Source organism: Nelumbo lutea, chromosome 3, assembly GCF_056320005.1.
Source record: "Nelumbo lutea isolate HS-2025 chromosome 3, American lotus-T2T, whole genome shotgun sequence".
NCBI classification, from domain to species: domain Eukaryota; kingdom Viridiplantae; phylum Streptophyta; class Magnoliopsida; order Proteales; family Nelumbonaceae; genus Nelumbo; species Nelumbo lutea.
Genome location: NC_142686.1, coordinates 104,486,076 through 104,503,683, shown reverse-complemented (window position 1 = coordinate 104,503,683; position 17,608 = coordinate 104,486,076). Strand labels below are relative to the sequence as shown.

General features: G+C 46.1%; 1 pseudogene; it reads left to right on the top strand.

Annotated features, from left to right (window-relative positions):
- The first annotated feature begins 4,150 nt into the window (after positions 1-4,150).
- Positions 4,151-5,318, top strand: LOC148867335 (dehydration-responsive element-binding protein 2A-like; annotated as a pseudogene).
- Positions 5,319-17,608: the final 12,290 nt, after the last annotated feature.

Genomic DNA, 17,608 nt, shown 5'->3' with positions numbered 1-17,608 from the left:
TCACAGGTTCGAATTTCTCCATACCCGCTCTGATGTCAGGACGAAGGCCCGCTACAAAACAATAGACCAAAAACTCTTCGGACAACCCCTTAACACAACTTGAAAGACATTGGAAATCTTCTATGCAATTTTGAACTGATGAAGTTCGAGCGAGCTTAGCAAACCTTCCGGCAACATTGGAGCCCAAGGGACCGCTGAACCGACTTTCAAGTGCAGCTACAAATTGCCTCCAGTTTGGCTCGGGGTATAGGTCCTTGTACCAACAGTACCACTCAACGACCCTTCCATCAAAGCCCTAACTAGCCACCGACACCCATTGCTCCACAGGTATTTCTTGCAATTCAAAATACTAGTTTACAAATATCAACCATCTGTCCAAATTATTACAATCGAACTTGGGTAGATCAACCTTAAGCCGACAGTAGTTGTTACTCTCTAAGCCTCCCACTGGTGCAGACTCCCCCGCACAAACTTGTGACACCTTCGGTGTCACACAATGCGATGGCCCATCACTTGCTAACAACTGGTCCAGCTTGCTCACCACTTCATCGAGATGATGGTTAAAGTCCCATTGATTCCTTCCAAACTCCTCCTGGGCTCATTCCACACTGCTGAGACGTCCTTCCAAGTCATCCATACTACTGTCGAGAGTCTTTTGCTGCAGTGGCTCTAATATCAGAATGGTTTCGACTTCTTCCCATAACCGAGAAGTGAGCCATTTCTTGCCTCGGTGAGCTATGGTGCCAGGCACCGCTCATCTAGAAATATGAACACAAGGATTGAATTTCAAATTAGACGATGCCTTTCCTTCATTCATGGAGGAATATATATAGAGCAAGCCATTACACCCAATGATAGAAAATACCAACAACCATTATTGAAAAGAAAAAGTAAATAACAGAAAGAAGTAACAGAAAAATGGCAAAAGAAAGAAATAACAGAAAGGTGGCAGAGGGCAAGCTGGAATCTCACATCCCTAGTCGAGCACGTGGAAAGTGGATTGGGTTTCACTTTGGGTTGGTTCGCACAGAAATATCTATATCAAGAAATGAGTTGAGCTCCCTTCAAAACCAGTACCATTACTGGTTACAAAGAGAAGAACAGCTCTGGAGGTTAAAGTCCAAAGAATTATGGCTTATAGAGGGTGATAAAAATACAAAATTTTTTCACCAAGTTGCCAGAAGAAGGAACATCATATGGTAATTGGACCTCTGACAAAAAAGAAGTATCCAAGTTAGTTTTGCAATCCATTCAACAAATTAAAGGAGCTCCCGAATCCTTTGATATTTCAGCCTTAACACCCCCCCCCCCCCGGACTTTTCCCAACTTCAGCAAACACCAAATTGAATCCCTTCTCTTTGACAACCACAAAAGTGGAAGTTTTTGCGGTGGTGAAACAAATAAATTCCCATAAAACCCCAAGCCCAGATGACTTCACAACTTATTTTTATCAAATACATACATGCCATGGTCAAGGATTTCTTTCAAACAGAGCAACTACCAAAGGAGATAAATAACACCAACCTGGTCTTCATCCCAAAATGTAGTTTGCTTGAGACTATCTTAAATTATAGGCCCATTAGTCTCTACAACGTACTATACAAGATAATCTCAAAATGGCTCGCCGAGAGATTACAACCAATCCTATAGGATCTCATCTCTCCTTCACAAGCTAGCTTCCTAAAGAGCAGACAGATAACATCCTCCTAGTCAAGAAAATCACACACTTTATGAGGACACATAAGAAAGGGAAGGGCCACGTGGTAGTCAAACTCAACATGTCGAAGGCTTTTAACCATATGGGGTGGAATTACATAAAGGAAATTCTCAAAAAAAAAAAATGAATTTTCCAGAAAAGTGGTGTAACCTCACATTTCAATGCATCTCTACACCCACTTGATCAAATTGGGAAGTGAAGTTCATGAGCATTTTCATTTAAATAGAGAGCTCAGGCAAGGCAACCCACTCTCATCCTACCTATTCATAATATGCATGGAAGCTCTAAGCCAGTTGCTAAATAAGGCCATATCACAGGCATGGTTCAAAGTATCAATACGCCTCTATGTATCGGCAAAGGCATATCAATACTTAGAAACACATGGCAATACATTTTTTTTAGTTTTTTCTTTTTAAAGTTTGGTTTTTTGAGAGCTAAAAATGAGTTTTTTTTATTAAATACAGGTGTTTCAGGACCCAAACAATACGATACGGGAGTATCGTATCAATTTTTTGAACAATGATCGCAGGGTGAACTACAAGGAGTGAAACTTAGTCGTGATGGTCAAGCAATCTCTCATCTTCTCTTCGCAAATGATGGCATTCTGTTCTGTAAATAGGATCTCTTTCAAGTGAGGCTTCTTGCTAAGATTTTAAAAGATTTTGAGCTTCTCTTAGGACAAAGTTTAAATCATGGAAAGTCGTCCATTTTCTTCAGCAAAAATGTTGCAAGGCAACACCAAAAATTCATTCAAGCGACTCTTCACATCAAAAAATCCATGGTGGGTTCAAAATATTTGGGGGCAAGGATTGGTTTGAAAGACAAATAATGTTCCTCCCATCAAAATATTCTAGATAGAGTTCAATATAAAGTAAACTCTTGGAGTTCTAAATTCCTCTCCTATGCCGGGAAAACCACCCTTATCAAGGTAGTAGCTCAATCAATACCCTCATATCAAATGTTAATGAGTCTTCTACCACAAAATATTCATTCCACATTATAGATAATTGCCCGAGACTATTGGTGGGTAACTTCAAAGAAAAACACAAGGCACACAATAGGTTGGTCAAAATTGTGCCTGCCAAAAGCATAAGGGAACTTGGTTTTCGCCGTAGTGAACATATGAACAAAGTTTTATTTAGGCCTTATTTGGCATGTATTTTCATGCGGGTGGTCAGTTTTTTAGAAGTCCGACAACCTAAGCTTTGGTTTTTTCCCATTTGGTTGGGAAAAAATCTAACCGCTGAAAGTCACATCCCCGAAAAGACGCGAAAAGCCCATTTTGGACTATTTTTTGAAAGATCCAAATGGAGATTTTTGCATTTTTTTTCAATTCATCTTTGCATGAAAAGACATGCCGGTAGACGTGCCTTAACCAAATGATCTTCAAACTGTTAAGATCTTGATACAAAAGTTTACATCATCTTCTAACTATTAGAAGACATGAAAATAGTCGATATGTTGCGTTTGGATGGTACATGAAACCGATAGAGGTTGAGGGATACTATCACTTCATCACAAATACCACACATCATATACTTACATCCAAATCCAGAAATGGAATCAGATCTCATGGTCTGGACCAAAGCTCCAAAAGAGGAACTTACTGTTTCATGTGTATACAAATACCTAATGGATCTAACCCCATCCACCTCAACTCCCCTCTTTAATTGGAGATTTCTATGGAATCCAAAACTTGCCCCCACGGGTCCAAGTTTTTATTTGGAAATTCCTATGGGACGGAATCCTCACTAAGGACAAATGTTCTACATGGATATGGCCAGAGGGTCAAGTTTTCAATCAAAGCTATGTGCTCCAATATCTCATATGAAAAGCTCGTAATCAACTAATTTTTTAGAACAAAATAACACAACCTAGGGATCATTAGAACCATGCACATACATGCTTTCCAAGGTCGGTTTTCCCTCATCAAGAGCCACTAGTAACATTACAACAGTCTCGTAATACTCATCTAACAAACATATTCCAAGTTGATGGTTCTTTTGATTCAAGGATTAAAATTTCATCATGTATTGGCCTGTATTGGTCAATATGTATTGTATTGGGGCTTTCTTTCTTGATACGCCCCTACAGGTGGCGTATCAAGTCAAACCATGGTTTAGAGGGTATTCGAGACTTAACCCGACACCTCTGAATCAGTTTTGAAAAAATAAATAAAACACACAAAAAAAAAAACTGATATAGGCCAATACCCCATCAATATTTAGAAACTTGTAAAAGCAAACCTCTTGAATGGATTGAGCAGCTACACTGGGCCAAACTCACTACCATCTGCAAATGTTTTGTTAAAGTATCTTTTGTTTTTGTAAATAGATCTAGAAATACAATTGCTCATACTCTAGCATATACAGCTTGTAAAGGCCAACTGGCCATAACATATAAGCTCAAGGAGGCTCTATCTATACAAATCTATACAATGAAGTTGCTTCATTTTGATTAAAAAAAGGGTAAATCTCTTAAACTATCTCTACTATTTGCAAAATTGACCAACTCTATCCTTATTGTTTAGATATTGTTTTAAAGTAGTTTAAGTTTTCTAACAATTGTCTAAAACTTTTTCTTGCCATTAATTTTCCTTCACACTCGTTCACATGTGACAGTGATAATTATTTTAAAATTCTTAAAATACCTTTTTGTTCGCAACCGCTGTTAGAAGTTGCAACAGTGGCGCCTGGCGGTGATTATGGTATTATCGTCACAGGTTACGGCGGCCATTGCAACTTCTGAACGGAGCTCTCCTCTTAACAGTGATGATGGTTGGAGAGAACTATTGTAGAGGCAGAAAACAAGTGATTCCCATGGAGCCGGCTTTGCCTAACTACAGAGGCGTCAGGCAGCGAACATAGGGAAAGTGGGTCACCGAGATTCGAGAACCGAACAGAGGAAGTCGGCTTTGGTTGGGAACCTTTTCCACCGCTCTCGAAGTTGCTCTTGTTTACGATGAGGCTGCCAGAACCATGTATGGTCGTTGTGCACGTCTCAACTTTCCTGAAAGCTCTGCATCGATGGAATCTTCATACTCAGCTACCACTTCATCCAGCTATTCTGAATTTTGCTTAGCTAAGGAATTGAAGGTGAATCTCCCAAAGGTAGAACCCAAGCCAGCAGTGTGAGTTGGGGATTTACAGTCAACCTTGTACTGCAATGGAAGCAGCTGCGCTAGCACTAATGAATATGGTTAAGCAAGAGCGGAAGGAAGATCAGCCTGTGGAACCCATGAATCCTGAACAATTCTGAGGGTACGGGACCACCCAAGGACCAATAGGTTCTAGTCACTTGACTCAGTTCAGTGAGAGTGGATGCAATCATTTTGATGATGCGCAGAACTTTTCATTGGAAGAACTGTTTGATATGGAGGAGCTATTGGGATGTTGGGTCCAAATACTCCTGGGCCAAGACTGAAGAATGAGTACGATCAATTAGGTGGCTCTGAAAAATTGCAGCGTGGAAGTCCATCGGATTTATTGTATCAGCTGCTGAATCCCATTGAACTAGAGGGAGATGATGGGTATGGGCTATACGAGTATGACGAGCAAGTATTGTTGCAATTGGATTTTCCTGATTTGTGGTTTTAAGTAGTTTCTTGGAGGACTGACCTGATTCTAAGGGAGCAAGTGAGGACTCTACATTTTAATACTTCTCCAATTTCTACAATATATATCTATCAGAAATTTGTTGTTTCTTCTTTTTTGGGCAGAGTCTCATTTGCTCCACCCAGAACAAGTTCAAAGGGATTTGGCCTTGCCTACTTTGCAAAAACAATTATCAGTTTGGGAAGTGTGCAAATTCAATTAAATATGTTCTGGATTGGTTAATAGAAATCATCAAAATTAAGGAGAATAAACTTTTGTTGAAAATAAGGTCTTAGTAAAAGGAATAAGCACATCGATGGATGCACTTACGTAGGGCTGTCAACGGTTTGGGTCTGGTTCGGGATAGGGTAGAATCATTCTAAACTGGTTGTACTGAAATTGAACCAGACCCGATCGGTTCTATTATTTCAAAACCGGTACCAAACCAACGAGTAACCTGGACAATTGGATTATATGTATAATTTACTACCAAAATTTATCCAGGTATTACACAATATTCAAATGATGTTATTTAAAATTCACTTTTGTTCCTCGTTACTTCATATTTTGAAACTCTACTTTTTTTTTTTTTTTTTGCTTTCTAAAGTGGCAAACTTTTGACTTAGGGGGCGTTTTTTTTTTTTTGCAGATTTTGAGGGAAGAAAGTTGGTCAATGAGATTTTGATTTCCATTGACCAAGAATCCCATATTATTTTTCAGGTTTATGTGGGGATTAGGAAAAGTTTATTTTCCTGGGTATCACTTACCCGGCCCATCTCCTAAGTGGGTAAATAACTTTCCCACCTAGGGGAGAAATTGCCAACACTTGAATGAGACAAAAATGCCCTTTTTAATAATGAAATTTTGTGGCTAAAATAGTCATTGCCTTATTTACATGAGAAATAAAAGAACATGGATAAATGCACTTACACGGGCAAGTGTTTTACAGGAAAAATTTACCCATGTAATTGCATTTACCTAGATAAGTAACTTACCGAAAAATGAACGGGGCCTTGGTGTATAAATTTTTGAATTTAAATAATACAAAATGCAATACCATTAGAATTGTACCCATTACCTACAATGAAACCCATAAAATAACAAAAACTTATCCTTCTATTGACTTAAAATACTTAAGTCTTTAATATTACTTTTATGGTTTTTCTTTTGGTTTAAATTACAAGCATCTCAAATTTGTGGTGCTTTTACTTTTTAATTGTTTGGTTTTTAAACTAAATTTGTATTTTTTATTGATTTTTTATGTGTAAGTTGAAATCTTAATTTATTTTCCGATTTTTTGTTATACTTTCTGTTTTTCATTGAATTATTTAAATATATAAACTATTTAGACTGGAATGACAAATCACTCCTCCAAACATTTTATTGTTTTCCATTAGTATGTCCTGTAGTGCTAATGGAGTTTTTCCATTACTATTTCCTTGTCTAAAGGTAGTGACTTTGGCAAGAGAAAGTGTTCTCTTCCTAAGAAATTCTCTACTGATCATAATTCATGTGACTATTGCACAGCCTTTTGTATAATTACATAATTCTTTTGCTTGGATGGATGAAAATGGCTATTATAGTTGAGAGAGTTGTTGACCTTTTATGTGAATTTATTATTTATTATATTATATATTAATATTAAGCGTTTCCACAGACGGCGCCAATTGATGGAGCACAATCCGGCCGGTCTTAGCTGTCAACGATTTCGCCTCTAACTGGAGCGACGAGGAGCCTGAAACGGAGAAGATGAGGGAACTCCAAGGGGAATCCGGTGAGATAACTCCGAAGCTCAAGTTAGTATTCCTCAAAGGCAAAGTAAAGACCAGATGGCGCAAAGTTCACATACCTTGTTGTGGGGGGTAGGGGGCCTTTTATAACCACTTCGCGTACTCACTCCGAAGCCCCTGTCAGGTCGGGTATGATTACCTTTGTTTCTACCAGTTCGGGTGTCGTCCTTTCTGTTGGGACAGAACCGCCACTGCTCCTTGTCAGAGCCGTCTCTGTAACTGGAGATGGCGGTGGCAGGTGACCGTTTGAAGTGCGGCCGTCAAGCGTCAGATCCCAAGTTAGTCAAGTAAGCCGCCCCTGGGTACGAACTTCCTCGGCGTCAGGCATGGTACGGTTTGTTCGATTTGGCATCCTGGAGGCGATGTGCTGGAGTGGTAAGCGAGGTGAAGTCTTGAGTTCGGAGGTATGTCCTGTATTGCCATAGTGCAGACTAGTTCAGTGAGGTGAGTCCCGAACTGCTATAGAGCAGGCCAGTTCGGCGAGGTGTGTTCCAAACTGCTATAAGGCAGGCCAGTTCGGTGAGGTGTGTCCCGAACTCCTACATGGCAGGCCAGTTCGGGTTATTGTTTGAGTGGCTTGGGGCCGAAGGGAGAGTTCGGGCTCCTAGTAGGGAATTCGGACTGCTGGTAGGGGAGTTCGGTCTGCTGGTTTCTCCCCTTGGTGCTCGCGCCTTAGGCGTGCTTTTGTGCCGAGCTGTTGCCTTTGCCACGTGTTGCGTAACTATGAGGTCGGGCCAAATCTTCCTTCATCAAATGCCCCCACTCCTCACGCCAAGGGTCTTGCCCTGGCACGGGGAGTTTGCGAGGTGGTAAGTGGATTTTTCCCGTTCTTCGAATCTTGATAGCGCAAGGTGCTTTGTCAGGGTTCTTCAATTTTTCTGGAGTGTCCAAAAAGGCGGGGGACGAGCCTACCTGCTTACAAATGTTGACAAACATGGCAGCGTGCATTTATTTTAAATTTCAAAAAATCACACCGTTGGGAACGTGACAGCGGGTCTTTTGATTTTGAAAAAAGCGCGCCACTGCCGTTTTGAGGAGACGTGCGCTAGCAGTTGTCAGTTGCAGAAAGACGTGTGCGACACGTTGTCAGTTTCAGAAAGACGTGCGCCAGTGCATCGTTGGTTTCAGAAAGACGTGCACTGACGTTTCATCCATTTTGGAGAGACGTGCGCCAATCACGTCTCGGTCTCAGGAGACGTGCAGTCAGCTCGAATGCGGGCCGTCGGATTGGCTTTGATCTGCACTATTGGTTCTTGATTACTGTAGCTATAAATAGTAGGGGACCCCAGTCGATTTGTCACTTCTGCGGTTTGCTTCTTGAGCTCGCGTCCAATTTTTCAGCTCGTGCACAGACCTTTCAGTTCGTGTCTAGGCTTGTTATTTCGCCTCCAAGGTCTTCTTGCTTGTTTCAGTTTCTGGAGCCTTTGAAACATTTTTTTCGGGTGAGTACTTTCTTGAATCCACCTTTTCTCCTTGATGTCTAGCTTAGATAGCTCAGACGATTCTTCGAGTAGGTCTGATGTAGGTTCTACGAACCGAGTCTCATCCCCCGATGGCTTTAGTGATCCTGAGGTGGAACTTGAGGACGACTTCGAACCCATAGGCCGAGCCACTTCGGGCAATTTGGCGTCTACCTCTCGTCGAGGTCGAATGCTAGATAGGTTTGGTCCTTCGACCATGACGCCCGAGGAGCTCCAATCTCTTATTATTTCTTACCATTTGCCTGGCGAGTACGCCTATTTCATTCCTTCGGTTAGCTTTCCTTGGGAACACAGTCCTGATGAAATCGTGATATTTCGGGAGCAGCTCGCTGCGGGGCTGCGATTGCCTTTCCACCCCCTTCTTGTCGAGGTCATAAACCACTTCGGCTTTACCGTTGGTCAGCTTCATCCGAACTCTATTCGGAACTTGGTGGGGACAACCTCCCTTTTTTGTGAACAGGGCTTCCCTTTAGACTTGGAGATATTCTCCTCTATTTTAATGCTCAAGAAACAAGCGGGTTCTCTTCCCGGGGGAAGACGGGCATATTACCTGTCTCATCGCCTGGGTTTTAAGCTTCTGCACGAACTTCCCAACAAGGTTCCGGCGTGGAAGCGGGACTACTTCGGGGTGCGAAGTGCACAAGGGTGGCCTTTTCAGACCAGGTGGGGGGAGGCCGCTCCTGATTCTGGTGTCACTCTCGATAAAGAGACGGTGAAGGGCCTCTGGAAATGGGCACGACAAGGGTTAAAATGCCATCAGTACTTAATGGAAGCCAAGCTTATTGTGGCCAGCCTGAGTTCGGGTAGGTTTCTTGCTCAGAGGTTTCTTGTTCGCTTTGTTCCTTCATTTTTTCTGATGCCGAACTCTTTTCTGCAGGTGTGATGGACTCAGAGAGGACTCGTGGGGGGTGCCTGTTCCAAGGCATGAAGAGGAGGAAGCTGGTCACCAAGCGAACTTGTACTGAGCTGCCCCAGGAGGAGCCACAAGTTCCAGACCACACGTCGGAGGATCTGCCCAGGGAGCCCGAGGTGGCTCCTTCAATGCAGGAAGCGGCAGGGGGCCCTCACGCCGAGACCACTTACACGGGTGCTCCCGCCTACTCTAGTGCTCCCGCTTATTCTGGGTCCGCTCATACGCGAGTTGGGCCCTCGGGCTCGGGAGCTCAAGGGGAGTTCAGGAGCGTGTTGTCACCAAACTACGCTCTTCAGAAGAGTAGGGAGGCCACTTTCCCCGAGGAGATCGCGGCATGGACCGATCTTCCCTTGAACCAGATTGTCTATCATGTCGTAACTCATGCTATGGTGGTGAGTCAAATTTCGTCTGCCCTCTTTTTTTCTATCCTTCTTGCTGTTGTTAATCCTATCCTTTGTTCCTTTTGGTAGGTGAACTCCTCTATTCACGCCTTAGCGGCCCAGGTGGAGAGGAGCTCGAGGGAGGCGCGAGCTGCCGAAGAGGCCTTTCGTGCTGCCAAGGCGAATACCCGAGCTGCCGAGGCGACCGCTTATGCTGCCAAAGAGGCTGCTCGCGTTGTTATGGCCAGGCAGGCGATGTCTCAGCGGGATGTCGAGGCCATGGGGGTAGTTGTGAAGCATATGGCGGATCTGAGGTTGAACCTGCAGCATCAAGTCAAATATCTTCAGGAGGACATCAAGGAGAAAACGCAGATCTTTTCCCAAGGTATCGAAGATGCCAAGAAGAAGGTCGTTGAGGACTACATCGCATCGCCGCGTTTTGACGACCTGATGGTGGATTCTTATAGAAGGGGATTCAAACTGAGCCGGTGGATGATCCGGAACACATACCCCGACCTCGATATTAGCATCATATCCACTTCGCGTATAACCCAAGAGATGGCCAACGCTGCTGATGGCGAGCCGGATTCCGAGGGTGAGGCAGGGCCTTTGGGAGTCGTTGAAGTGCCTTCTGATGGGGAAGAAGTAGCTCCGGGCTTGTAAATTTTTTTTTTGTATTCTTCCTTTTCTTGCAATGAAATAGACAATCTTTTTGGTTGTGTTGTTCTTTTTTCTGAACTGATAATTTGCCGAACTGATAATATGCTCGATCTGTTTCTTGCCCGGGTTATTGCACTCACGCGACCTGTTTCGGTGTTTAATACTTAGTCTCTACTTCGCGTTAGTCTTGACTGATATTTTGTCGAACTGATAATATGCCCGACTTTTCTTTGCTTGCCTATGTCGAGGTTCCTCTTGTTAGCTCGACATTCTGGCCCTTAGGCTCTTGTAGAGATTTCGTCTACTTCGCTTGGCGGTCTATAGGTAGTATCGCCTTAAGTTAACGATGTTCCACGCTCGGGGTACTTGTTTGCCTTCTAAGGTTTTGAGCTCGTATGCCCCTCCGAGCGCTCTCTTTACTTTATAGGGCCCTTTCCAATTTGGTCCAAGTTTGCCCACGCCGGTTTCAAGCACCATAATCTTATGGAGAACCAGGTCGTCGACTTGGAAGCTTCGCTTCTTTACTCTGGCGTTGTAGTACTGAGCTACCTGTTGTTGATAGGCCACTGTCCGGATGTGCACGAGGTCTCTTACCTCATCTAGTAGGTCAAGGTTGATACGTAACTCGTCTCTGTTCATCTGATCGTCATATGTTTCTACTCGCAGTGTAGGTACTTCAATTTCCGTTGGGATTACCGCTTCAGTGCCGTAGGTGAGGTTGAAGGGGGTCTCTCCCATGGCGGTTTTTTCTGTAGTTCGGTGAGCCCATAAAACACTTGGTAACTCTTCCGCCCATAGCCCTTTAGCTCGGTCTAGACGTGCTTTCAGTCCGCACAAGATGGCTCTGTTCATTACTTCTGTCTGACTGTTAGCCTGCGGGTGCGTGACCGATGTGAAGCTCTGCCGAATTCCCATACTCTGGCACCATTCTTGGAACTTGATATCCTCAAACTGCTTGCCGTTGTCGGAAATCAGTACCCAAGGTAACCTGAAGTGACATACTATGTTCTTCCAAAAGAAGTTTTGTATGTTTCGAGCTGTAACTGTTGTCAGAGGTTCGGCTTCTATCCACTTTGTGAAGTAATCTACTGCCACCACTAGGAACTTTCTCCCACCTGTTGCTAGCAGAAATGGCCCCAGGAGGTCAATGCCCCATTGTGCGAAGGGCCATGGGCTGGTGAGGTATTTGAGGTCGGAACCAGGCTGATGGTGGATATTGGCGTGTTTCTGACACTTGTTGCATTTTCTGATGAGCTCGACAGCTTCTGCCTTCATCGTTGGCTAGTAGTATCCTTGTCGAAGTGCCTTTTGGGCGAGTGCTCTGCCCCCCAGGTGTCTGCCGCACAGACCTTCATGAATGTCGTGGAGTACAAACCCGACTTTAGCTGGTTGTAGACAACGCAAGTAGGGGAGCTTGTAGGACCGTCGGTACAACCGTTCGTCTATTATGACGTATTTGCTGCCTAGCACTGCACCCTCTTGGCTGCATTGCGGTCTGCAGGGAGGGTTCCATCTAACAAGAAGCTCGCAAGTGGGTCAATCCAGCTCAGCTCTGCTTCAAGGATGGGAGCGACCTCTTCTGCCTCACCGAGAATGCTAGGTCGAGGTAAGTCCTCTATGTACACGGTTCTCATGTTGTTGTGACTCGTGTTGGCTAACCGGGACAGAGCATTGGCCTTAGTGTTCTTTGACCTCGGGATTTGCCTGATGAAGTGTGACTGGAAGTTGAGCAGGGCCTCTTTTACTTTCGCTAAGTATGCGATCATGGAGAGCTCGTGTGCTTCGTACTCGCCCATAACCTAGTTGACCACGAGCTGGGAATCGCTGCAAATGACTATGTGCTTTGCTCTTACCTTTTGCGCTAAGTTCAGCCCGGCTATCAGTGCTTCGCACTCTGCCTTGTTGTTGGATGCCATGAACTCAAAGCGTAGTGCGTATTCCAATTTTGTGCCACCCGGGTCGCATAAGACTATTCCAGCCCCGCTGCCCTACTGGTTCGAGGAACCATCTACGTGAAAGATCTAGGGCTCCTCATCCCAGTTCGCGCTTGGCCTGACTAGGAGAGATGCCACACTGGCTGCTACTTCACGGGGTTCAGACTCTATTGGCTTGGGAGCTCCAGGTTCACCCAAACTGGGGATCTCGGGCTCAACCTGCTCAGGAGCTTCGAGGCTGAATGTGCACTCGGCAATAAAATCTGCTAAGGCTTGCACCTTAATGGCGATCCGGGGTTTGTACTGGAGATCGTACTCATTGAGTTTGATGGCCCACTTCATCAGTCGACCGGAAACCTTGGGCTTGAGCAAAACTTGTCTCAGAGGTTTGTTAGTTAAGACGACGATGGTGTGAGCTTGGAAGTACGGGCGGAGTTTTTGAGCTGAAATCACCAGTGCGTACGCTATTTTTCTATCTACGGGTATCTCGTCTCTGCTCCCTGCAGAATTTTACTAACGTAATAGACGGGCCGCTGGACCCGATCTACTTCCTTTGTTAATACCGAACTGACCACCTCATCGCTCGCCAACAGGTATAGTTCTAAGATCTCACCCTCCTCGGGTCTGGCTAAGGTTGACACAGTGGCGAGGTAGGTTTTTAGCTCATCGAACGCGAGCTGGCAATCTTGGGTCCATTCGAACCCTTTGCCTTTGATTGCCTTAAAGAAAGGCAGACAACGGTATGCCGATTTGGACATGAAGCGGCTCAGAGCGGCTATGTGGCCGTTTAGCCTCTGAACCTCTTTTACTTTTTGGGGTGGTCTCATATCTAGGATGACCTTTATTTTGTCCGGGTTGGCCTCAATACCGCACCGGTTGACAATGTATCCTAGGAACTTACCCGAGGTGACACCGAAGACACACTTGTTTGGGTTCAATCTCATTCTATATTGACGCTGAATTTGGAAGACAGAATTTAAGTCTTTTATTAATTCCTGTGAGAACTGTGTTTTGACGACCATGTCGTTTACATAACATTCTATTTTTGTGCCAATTAAGGGCCAAAAAAGGTTATTTATAAGTCTTTAAAAGGTCACCCCAGCATTTTTTAGTCCGAAGGGTATGACCTTGTAACAGTACAGGCCGAACTCGGTTATGAAGTTGGTTTTTTCCTCGTCGGACTGGTCCATCTTGATTTGGTTGTAACCTGAGTAGGCATCCAAGAAGCTTAGCAGCTCATGTCCCGAGGTCGTGTCCACTAGGCGGTCGATTCGGGGCAGGGGGAAGTAGTCTTTTGGACAAGCTCGGTTCAGGTCGGTATAGTTAACGCACATGCGCCACTTGCCATTTGCTTTTTTCACCAACATTGGGTTGGCTACCCAGCTCGGGTAATGAACTTCCCTTATGAAGTCCGCTGTGAGGAGCTTTTTGACTTCTTCGTCGACCGCCCTCCAACGCTCTGAGGCTAAGTTGCGTTTCTTCTGTCTAATGGGTCTGACTATAGGGTCAGTGTTAAGTTTGTGAGTGATAAGGCCAAGGTCAATACCGGGCATATTCGCCGCGTGTCATGCAAAAATATCTAAATTTTGAAGTAAGAAACTCACCAGTTCAGTTCATAGAGGCTCCTTGACGGAAGCACCGATCTGTAGCATTCGCGCCAGATCTGTAACCGAGGTCAGAACCACGATTGTTTCCTCAGTGGGCGAAGCTCGTTCCTCGCCCTACTCCATAGGCAGCTCCAGTTCGAGGTCGTCGGCTGCCTTGGTTTTTCCTTTTAGGGCGGCAACATAGCATTTGTAGGGCTCAAGCTGGTCGCCCCGCGCTACCCCCACACCGATGTCTATGGGGAACTTCATTGTCAGATAGTAGGTGGAGACCACTGCCCGCAGAATATGCGTAATTGGCCGCCCTATTATGGCGTTGTATGGGGAGGGGGTCGCAACCACCAGGAAATCATGGTTGAGTCTTACCACGCACGGCCATGTGCCGACCTCCACAGGTACTGTTATCTTCCCCAGGGGCCTAATTTCCTCTCCGCTGAAGCCCACCAGAGGAGTGTGCGCGGGCTTCAACTCGCTTCTCTGCAATTGTAATTGGTCGAACGCCGATTTGAAGAGGACGTCCGCCGAACTGCCTGAGTCCACAAGTACGCGCCGGAATTCGAAGTCGTTGATCCTTAGTTTTATGACGAGCGCGTCATCATGGGGATAGTGAACACCTCGCGCGTCGTCATTTGTCAAAAAGATCGGTTCTTCCATCTTCGGCCTCTTTGGAGGGTTCTTCTCCTCTCGGGCCGCCTCGCGAGCTGACGTCCGTGTTGCTGCCGAAGTGCAACCTGCTACCACCGAACCGCCCACTATCACGTGGATGGTTCCCCGAACCGGCCTCTCTTCTGGGGGAGGTCGCTGCAAGGCTTTAGCCGGTCTACTACTGGACTCGGGGGCATCCTTTCCATGTTCCCCTTGCCGACCTACTTTATTATTATTGTCGTTATGTACAAAATTTCTCAAGTATCCGCGATGGATGAGTCCCTCTATCTCGTCTCGAAGATTATTACATTGTTCAGTACTATGATCGTGATCTTTATGAAAACTACAGTATAGGTTTTTATTTCTCTTGTTTGGATTACTCTTTAGGCGAGGTGGCCACTTTATGTAAGGGGCATCCTTGATCGTCATCAAGATCTCGGTCTGCCTTGTATTCAACGGAGTGTAATCCGTCCGAACTGCTAAGGGAGCTTGGGATGGCTGGCTTGGCTTCGCCTCTCGGGCCTGGCTTCTTTTGTCACCTGGGTTGGAGGGCTCGCCTTCTCTTTTTCTTTTTTTTGACCCCGCCTTCAGTTCTTTGGTTGATTTCTTCCTTTGTTCTCATGAACTTGTCCGCGAGCTTGAGGAAATCAGTCACGGTTGCTAGCTGGCTGGCCACCATGTGCCATTTGAATTCTTTGTGCGTTACCCCTCTTTTGGCCGTTGCGAGCTGTACCACGGGGTCTAACCGTGGTATCTGCAAGTATGCTTCATTGAACCGCTTGATGTAGCTCCGGATGGATTTTCCTTCCCTCTAGATTACCCCGAAGATACTTTCCTCGGTTCTGGGGCACCGCTTGTTGGTGACAAAATGTGCGGTGAAGATCTGCACGAACTGGGCCCAGCTTCTTATTGACCCGGGAGCTAGGTTCCGGTACCAGGTGCGGGCCACCCCCTGAAGGTGGTGGTGAAATCCACGCACATGCATGACTCACTGGCCCTAGCGAGGTGCATTTGTGACTGCGCCAACGTGGTTGTTGGGGTCAAAGGACCCATCATACTTATCCAGAGATGGAAGTTTGAAGTCTCTAGGCAAGGGGACTGCCAAAAGTTCTGATGAAAGGGGGGAAGGAACTAAGAGAATTGGGACAGTTTTTACCTCATCCGAGCTCGTCTCTTCCTTGCCTTTGAGCTCGGGTAGGATGCGGGTAGAAGTTTGGCGACTTCGCCGGTGCCTTCTTTGAGTGGGCCTGGTGCTAGCGCTGCTGGCCTCCGTGTTGCCGAGCTCGATGGGCCCGGAATGTTGGTCTGCTGCTAGGGCGCTGAACCAGTTCTCCGTGAGTGGGAACTCGGGTTTGGAGCGTCGAAGTGACTTTGTGGGCGAGGTTCCTGACCCTCCTGCGAGCTGCGAGGCAGGGGTACTTTTTCTTTGCTTTCGGCCTGGGGAAGAGGCCTGGCTATTAGGGGGGTTCTAGGGTTGGGAAGCTTCTCCTCGGTGAGGTCGTCCACCTTGAGGGGAGGCCTTAATTGGCTTCGAAACAGGTTGTCGAGGGGGAAGCAGTGACTGGTTTAGGGGTAGCTGAGGGAACTGCTGCTGATAATGGTGTTGGGAGAGGTGGTGCAGTACCTGGTGTTGCTGGAGTTGGTGCTGCTGGAATTGTTGCATTTGGGCTTGCATTGCCCGCATGCATTGCATCAGGTCGTCTAGCTGGTTCTGGCGGGTTGCCAGTGGGACCACAGTTGGTTCAACGAAGTTTGTTTCAATAGGGAGTAGAAGAGGGGTGTTTAATGAAGGAGCGTTCAGGGGCGCCACTACTTGTGGCACATTCAAACTGGGGATCCCATCCATTGAAAGAGGGATGGTGAACTGCCTAATGCACACCATGGGAACTTGGAGTTGCTCTCCGGTGGTGGCCATTTCTGTTCCACGTCCGACATTGTTGGAGGAGGCCATGGGTGTTGGAGTTTTTGAAAGAAGGGTAGGTAAGAGAGGTAAGAGAGATTTAGAGGGAGGCTTTTAGAAGCATTCCCACAGACGACGCCAATTGATGGAGCGCAATCCAACCGGTCTTAGCTATCAACGATTTCGCCTCCGACTGGAGCGACGAGGAGCCTGAAATGGAGAAGATGAGGGAACTCCAGGGGGAACTCAATGAGATAACTCCGAAGCTCAAGTTAGTATTCTCTCAAAGGCAAAGTAAAGAACAAATGGCGCAAAGTTCACATACCTTGTTGTGGGGTGTAGGGGGCCTTTTATAACCACTTTGCATACTCACTCCGAAGCCCCTGTCAGGTCGGGTATGATTACTTTTGTTTCAGCCAGTTCGGGTGTCGTCCTTTCTACTGGGACAGAACCGCCACTGCTCCTTGTTGGAGCCGTCTCTGTAACTGGAGATGGCAGTGAAAGGTGGCCGTTTGAAGTGCGGCCGTCAAGCGTCAGATCCCAAGTTAGTCAGGTGCGTTGCCCCTGGGTACGAACTTCCTCGGCGTCAGGCATGGTACGGTTTGTTCGGTTTGGCATCCTGGAGGCGATGTGCTGGAGTGGTGAGCGAGGTGAAGTCTTAAGTTCGAAGGTATGTCCTGTATTGCCATAGTGCATACTAGTTCGGTGAGGTGACTCCCGAACTGCTATAAGCCAGGCCAGTTCGGCGAGGTGTGTTCCGAACTGCTATAAGGCATGCCAGTTCGTTGAGGTGTGTCCCGAACTACTACATGGCAGGCCAGTTCGGGTTACTGTCTGAGTGGCTTGGGGCCAAAGGGAGAGTTCGGGCTCCTAGTAGGGAGTTCGAACTGTTGGTAGGGGAGTTCGATCCGATGGTTTCTCCCCTTGGTTCTCGCGCCTTAGGTGTGCTTTTGTGCCGAGCTGTTGCCTTTGCCACGTGTTGCATAACTAT